Source organism: Oncorhynchus clarkii, chromosome 18, assembly GCF_045791955.1.
Source record: "Oncorhynchus clarkii lewisi isolate Uvic-CL-2024 chromosome 18, UVic_Ocla_1.0, whole genome shotgun sequence".
NCBI classification, from domain to species: domain Eukaryota; kingdom Metazoa; phylum Chordata; class Actinopteri; order Salmoniformes; family Salmonidae; genus Oncorhynchus; species Oncorhynchus clarkii.
Window position 1 is genome coordinate 52,992,806 of NC_092164.1, and position 8,247 is coordinate 53,001,052.

Below are 8,247 nucleotides of genomic sequence, written 5' to 3' on the forward strand. Positions count from 1 at the left end.
AGTCAGTCAGTCAGTCAGTCAGAGGTTTAACAGTGAACTTTTTGGGGTTTGTGAGTCTGTCTGTCCGGACAGGCTCTTTTCCCAATGTCAGGGCCATGGCGGTAGCCGTGCCAGCTGTCTTGGCCTGAGGAGGGAGCGCTCCTGTGTTCCCAAGCTCCAGCCTGTGGGAAAATCCTCCCTGGCTAGTAATTGATTCCGCCCTGCCAGCTCCATTAGTCCAAAGCACAGTCAAACGGACAGTCACCCACCCCTCCTTTTCTTTCTCTCTCTCAGCCCCCCCTCCTTTCTCTCTCTCTCTCTCTCTCTCTCTCTCTCTCTCTCTCTCTCTCTCTCTCTCTCTATCTCTCTCTCTCTCTCTCTCTCTCTCTCTCTCTCTCTCTCTCTCTCTCTCTCTCTCTCTCTCTCTCTCTCTCTCTCTCTCTCTCTCTCTCTCTCTCTCTCTCTCTCTCTCTCTCTCTCTCTCTCTCTCTCTCTCTCTCTCTCTCTTTGCAGCCCCTCTCTCCTTCTCCCTCTCCCTGCCAGCACCATTCGTCCACAGCACAGTCAAATGTACAGTTCTCCTACAGAGGGCCAGGCCTAAATGCCTCTCCCCACTCTCTTTCTGTACCCCCTTCTCTCCCTCTCTCTCTGTCTCACAGTTAAACAGACAGTTCTTCATCCACCCCTCCTCTCTCTCTCTCTTTCTCTCAATTCAATTTAAGGGCTTTATTGGCATGGGAAACACATGTTTAGATTGCCAAAGCAAGTGAAATAGATAATAAACAAAATTGAAATAAGCAATAAAAAATGAACAGTAAACATTACACTCACAGAAGTTTCAAAGGAACAGAGACATTCCCAATGTCATATTATGTCTATATACGGTATTGTAATGATATGCAAATAGTTAAAATACAAAAGGGAAAATAAATCATTATAAAAATAGGTTGTATTTACAATGGTGTTTGTTCTTCACTGCTTGCCCTTTTCTTGTGGCAACAGGTCACAAATCTTGCTGCTGGGATGGCACATTGTGGTATTTCACCCAGTAGGTATGGGAGTTTATCAAAATTGGATTTGTTTGTGGGTCTGTGTAATCTCAGTGAAATATATGTCTCTAATGTGGTCATACATTTGGCAGGTTAGGAAGGGCATCTCAGTTTTTACCTCATTTTGTGGGCAGTGTGAACATAGCCTGTCTTCTCTTGAGTGCCAGGTCTGCCTACCTGCCTACCCCTCAAAAGCAAGGCTATGCTCTCTGAGTCTGTATATAGTCAAAGCTTTTCTTAAGTTTGGGTCAGTCACTGTGGTCAGGTATTCTGCCACTATGTACTCTCTGTTTAGGGCCAAATAGCATTTACATTTTCTCATTTTTTTTGTGAATTCTTTCCAATGTGTGTAAAGTTATTCTCTATTTGCTTTCTCATGATTTGCTTGGGTCTAATTGTGGTGCTGTCCTGGAGCTCTGTTGGGTCTGTTTGTGCTTGTGAACAAAGCCCCAGGACCAGCTTGCTTAGTGGACTCTTCTCCAGCTTCATCTCTCTGTAGGTGATGGCTTTGTTATGGACGGTTTGTGAATCTCTTCCTTTTAGGTGGTTGTAGAATTTAACAGTTTAACAGCTCTTTTCTGGATTTGGATAATTAGTGGGTATCGTCCTAATTCTGCTCTGCATGTATTATTTGATGTTTTACTTTGTACATGGAGGATGTTTTTGCAGAATTCTGCACAGGGAGTCTTAATTTGGTGTTTGTCCCATTTTGTTTTATTATTGGTTGGTGAGCGGACCCCAGACCTCACAACCATGAAGGGCAATTCATTCTATAAGTTATTCAAGTATTTTTTTGCCAAATCCTGATTGGGATGTTGAATTTGATGTGCCTTTTGATGGCGTGGAAGGCGCTTCTTGCCTTGTCTCTCAGATCGTTCACAGCTTTGTGGAAGTTACCTGTGGTGCTGATGTTTAGGCCAAGGTATGCATGATTTGTTTGTGTGCTCTAGGGCTACAGTGTCTAGATGGAATTTATATTTGTGCTGTAGGACCTCTTTGGTTGGGGACAGAAGCACCAGATCAGCAGCAAACATTAGACATTTGACTTCAGATTCTAGTAGGGTGAGGCCGGCTGCTTCAGACTGTTGTAGTGCCCTCGCCAATTCGTTGATATATACAGTTCCAGTCAAAAGTTTGGATTTTCTTTATTTTTACTATTTTCTACATTGTAGAATAATAGTGAAGACTTCACAACTATGAAATAAAGAATATGGAATCATGTAGTAACCAAAAAAGTGTTAAACAAATCAAAACATGTTATATTTGAGAATCATCAAAGTAGCCACCCATTGCCTTGATGACAGCTTTGCACACTCTTGGCATTCTCTCAACCAGCTTCACCTGGAATGCTTTTCCAACGGTCTTGGAGGAGTTCCCACATATGCTGAGCATTTGTTGGCTGCTTTTCCTTCACTCTGTGTTTACCTACTCTGCCTCTCACAAAGACAGCTGTTGGAACCAAAAATCTCAAATGTATCTCAAAAGTATAGCCAATTGGAATTTGTGGTCTGTATATTTTATAATTTCATTAATGATACCATCAACACCACAGGCCTTTTTGGTTTGGAGGGTTTGTATTTTGTCCTGTAGTTCATTTAATGTAATTGGAGAATCCAGTGGGTTCTGGTAGTCTTCAATAGCTGATTCTAAGACTTTTTCATGTACATGTTTGTTCTTTGTTATAGATCCAAAAAGTTTGGAGATGTGGTTTATCCATACATCTCCATTTCTTCGTGTTGTTGTTAGTTTAATATGTTCTGATTTTGCCAGAAGTGGTTTGATTCTATGGATTACATGTATCTCTTCTGATCAATCTCTCTCTCTCTGACCCCCCCCCCCCCTTTATCTGCATCTCTTCTGATCAATCTCTCTCTCTGAACCCCCCTTTACCTGCATCTCTTCTGATCAATCTCTCTCTCTCGCTGAACCCCCCCTTTACCTGCATCTCTCCTGATCAATCTCTCTCTCTCTGACCCCCCCCCCCCCCCTTTATCTGCATCTCTCCTGATCAATCTCTCTCTCTGAACCCCCCCTTTACCTGCATCTCTCCTGATCAATCTCTCTCTCTCGCTGAACCCCCCCTTTACCTGCATCTCTCCTGATCAATCTCTCTCGCTGAACCCCCCCTTTACCTGCATCTCTTCTGATCAATCTCTCTCTCTGAACCCCCCCTTTACCTGCATCTCTCCTGATCAATCTCTCTCTCTCGCTGAACCCCCCCTTTACCTGCATCTCTTCTGATCAATCTCTCTCTCTGAACCCCCCCTTTACCTGCATCTCTTCTGATCAATCTCTCTCTCTTGCTGAACCCCCCCCCCCCCCCCTTTACCTGCATCTCTCCTGATCAATTTCTCTTTCTCTCTGACCCCCCCTTTACCTGCATCACTTCTGATCAAATTCTCTCTCTCTGACCCCCCCTTTACCTGCATCTCTTCTGATCAATCTCTCTCTCTTGCTGAACCCCTCCTTTACCTGCATCTCTTCTGATCAATCTCTCTCTCTCTCTCTCTGAACCCCCCCTTTACCTGCATCTCTCCTGATCAATCTCTCTCTCTTACTGAACCCCCCCTTTACCTGCATCTCTTCTGATCAATCTCTCTCTCTCTCTGAACCCCCCGCCCTTTACCTGCATCTCTCCTGATCAATCTCTCTCTCTCTCGCTGAACCCCCCTTTACCTGGATCTCTCCTGATCAATCTCTCTCTCTCTCTCTCTCTGACCCCCCCCCTTTACCTGCATCTCTCCTGATCAATCTCTCTCTCTCGCTGAAACCCCCCTTTACCTGCATCTCTTCTGATCAATCTCTCTCTCTTGCTGAACCCCCCCTTTACCTGCATCTCTTCTGATCAATCTCTCTCTCTCGTTGAATCAAATCAAATCAAATTTATTTATATAGCCCTTCTTACATCAGCTGAAATCTCAAAGTGCTGTACAGAAACCCAGCCTAAAACCCCAAACAGCAAGCAATGCAGGTGTAGAAGCACAGTGGCTAGGAAAAACTCCCTAGAAAGGCCAGAACCTAGGAAGAAACCTAGAGAGGAACCAGGCTATGAGGGGTGGCCAGTCCTCTTCTGGCTGTGCCGGGTGGAGATTATAACAGAACATGGCCAAGATGTTCAAATGTTCATAAATGACCAGCATGGTCAAATAATAATAATCACAGTAGTTGTTGAGGGTGCAACAAGTCAGCACCTCAGGAGTAAATGTCAGTTGGCTTTTCATAGCCGATCATTAAGAGTATCTCTACCGCTCCTGCTGTCTCTAGAGAGTTGAAAACAGCAGGTCTGGGACAGGTAGCACGTCCGGTGAACAGGTCAGGGTTCCATAGCCGCAGGCAGAACAGTTCAAACTGGAGCAGCAGCACGGCCAGGTGGACCGGGGACAGCAAGGAGTCATCATGTCAGGTAGTCCTGAGGCATGGTCTTAGGGCTCAGGTCCTCCGAGAGAGAGAAAGAAAGAAAGAGAGAACGAGAGAATTAGAGAGAGCATTCTTAAATTCAAACAGGACACTGGATAAGACAGGAGAAGTACTCCAGATATAAGACTGACCCTAGCCCACGACACATAAACTACTGCAGCATAAATACTGAGACAGCCTTTACGTGCATCTCTTCTGATTAATCTCTCTCTCCACTCCCTCTCTGGTTCCCCCTCCTCTCTCTTTCCCCCCTCTCCCCCTATCTACCAAACACTTATCCTGTGAAGCTAACCCATGACTCCTATTTGTTACAACTAACACAGACCTCCCCTGTTTGCCTTCTAGGCCACCTGACAGAGAATAGGTTACCCTTAGTCCCACAACACACACACACACACACACACACACACACACACACACACACACACACACACACACACACACACACACACACACACACACACATACACACACACACACACACATGCACACGCACACGCACACGCACACACACACACAGAGACACACACACACCACCACACTACACTACACTAGCCATTCTTATCTGTGACCCCACCACATCCTTCTATCTCCAGAATCATCACACAATGAAGTCCCTTCAGCACTAAATCTGGCTCCCATTCTGAACCATGTATCCCCACAGAGTTGCAATTTACCATTTACCTCCCCATCACCATCAACCTCATTACCGCCTTTCATTTAGATCAAAGTGTACCTTAGAGCAGTATCAGGGAACTCTCTTTCAGATGAGAGACAAACTGCCCTGTCACTTTTGTTATGGTCAAACAATTTGTATCAATTTGTATCAATGTATCAATAGAATATAGAATTCATAATATAATTCCTCATTTGCAATCTACATAACTATATTCAGAGGATTAGCTATTACTCAAAGGCCTGATAGTTTATGTGACATGTTTGTGAACCCTTCTTTATTTGAACCTTGACCATCCATCAGCTTAGGTGTGCTGACAGGCCAAGTGAAAGTGACCTCGTGGTGGGCCTGCAGGTCTGTGTAGTGTCCTGTGTATCTATCCCACCAGTGACAGCAGCCTAATTGGCATAATTGCCCCCCATTAAACGCCATGCCAATCCCCATCACACACACACACACACCACCCTTCAACAGGGGTGAAGGTGCCCCCCATTTGTTGGTAATGAAATATTAACTGCAGTCAGCTGCTGACATGAGAGAGACGGGTGCTGTGCCCCACCCCCCTCCCTCTCCCCCTACTCCCCCGACCCCCACGGTCCGCCATATGTCTGATGAAAGGTTAGTGCTTCCCCCACCAGTCCAATTAATGCCTCTAACAGGTCCCTCTCTCTCTCTCCCTCCCTCTCTCTCTCTATCCCTCCCTCTCTCTCTCTCACTCTCTCTCTCTCTCTCTCTCTCTCTCTCTCTCTCTCTCCCTCTCTCTCTCTCTCTCTCTCTCTCTCTCTCTCTCTCCTGTAATCTCTTTCTCCTTCGTTCTCTCTCTCTGCCTGGGCATCTTTGTGTCTGGGAGCCTGAGGGTAAGGGGGATGGGAGGAGAGGAGGGGTGGAAGATGGGAGGATGGGAGTAGGAGGGGGTCAGGGGATTAACTACTGTATGTGGGTCACTAAGGGGTCGTAAGGTCAACGTGAACCTCAGACCTCTAATCTTATGTTTGTTAGATGCACATACTGTACTACATGAACAAGTGAAGACCTTCATACTCACTAACTTCTCTGGTTACAAAATGATGAAAAGTAGGTAATAGATGGTCTTGTTGTGTTATAACATCCATTAGCTAGCCCTGCTTTCTGGACCACGTATACAACCACACGTGACCATGTTATGACCAGAGAGGGCCCCAACAGGAGTATAGCTGACTGTGGACGGAGTATGCCGGCTGCAGAATACCTCCACATAACCCCTGTCAGCCTGTGACATGGGAACAGCAAGGCCTGCTCTAAATCCCCACCCTAACCGCACCCTCAACCTCAGGGGTCTCACATAGCTCACATTCCTACAATGCTGCTGACTGTGAGAACCAAATGAAGGGCAGAACTATTCTAACTGCTTATACAGAGGGATGTGAGTGTGGGAGAGCCTGTTGCTGGGTTGGCAATCCCTGCGATTTCGCATGGATTTATTATGATATTTGCGGAAGAAAATGCTTGATTTTGTTGCTGCAATTCTGTGATTCTGCATGGCAATACGCACTGATTCTGTGATTTTGCATGGCAATACGCACTGATTCTGTGATTTTGCATGGCAATACGCACTGATTCTGTGATTTTGCATGGCAATACGCACTGATTTTGCAAAATGGTTATCATCGCAGAATCGTGTAATTCTGAAGGGACTGAGTAGAGGTCACTCCTCCTTAGATGTGAGTATAAGAGAGGGTACACACACACACACACACACACACACACACACACACACACACACACACACACACACACACACACACACACACACACACACACACACACACACACATAGGGGACCAATGAGTTTGTTCTCACAGTAGATCTGATGTCCACCCTAGTCCCTCTACAGCCCTTCTCTCTCCCACGGCAGTCCCTCGCCCCTCTCCATATCACGTTGCCCCACACTGTGCTGAGTTAATGATGGTATGGATGAGTGACCTGAAGAAGTGAGTGCGCTAGGCCGCTAGGCTAACATGGGACCACCAATTAGAGACAGCAACTGGGCCGCAGGTTGATTCACCACTACTGAGTGGGAGCGGAGGCCACCGGCCGGCTGAACGACAGCTGAGCAGGGCAGTGCACTTTCCCATGCCGTCAGGGGTCGTAAGGTCATGGTGCAGGCTCAGGCTCTGCAACAGCGCAGTTGTTTTCCCTCTCAGCACAAGGATCCTCCTGTCCACATAGCTGGGATTGGAGCTGAAGGACGAGAGGGGGTGAGAATGAGAGAGGGGTACCCCTCGCACTCGGTCCATACTCGGTATGGACCGAGTATGAGTGTGTGTGTGTGTGTGTGTGTGTTTGAGTGTTTGAGTGTTTGTGTAAGTATGTGTGTGTGTGTGTGTTTGTGTGTCTATGCGTGGGTAGGTGTACATGTGTGTACCCCTATAGCAGGCAGGCACCCTGTGACCCCTAGCCAGGCTATGAAGGAACCCTGTGACCCCTAGTCAGGCTATTAAGGAACTCTGGGCCCCCTAACCCCATTTATGAGAAAAACAAGAAGAGTTTGTGGGTGTGTGGGTTGGACAATGTGTGCATATGTTTGAGAGTGGTTGCCAGTGTGTCACATTGTAGACATCACATTGTAGACATCACAATGTAGACATCACATTGTAGACATCATGTAGACATCACATTGTAGACATCACATTGTAGACATCATTTAGACATCACATTGTAGACATCATGTAGACATCACAATGTAGACATCACATTGTAGACATCACATTTTAGACATCACAGTGTAGACATCATGTAGACATCATGTAGACATCACATTGTAGACATCATGTAGACATCACAATGTAGACATCATGCAGACATCACATTGTAGACATCACATTGTAGACATCACAGTGTAGACATCATGTAGACATCACATTGTAGACATCATGTAGACATCACATTGTAGACATCATGTAGACATCACATTGTAGACATCACATTGTAGACATCACAGTGTAGACATCATGTAGACATCACATTGTAGACATCATGTAGACATCACATTGTAGACATCACATTGTAGACATCATGTAGACATCACATTGTAGACATCACATTGTAGACATCACAATGTAGACATCATGCAGACATCACATTGTA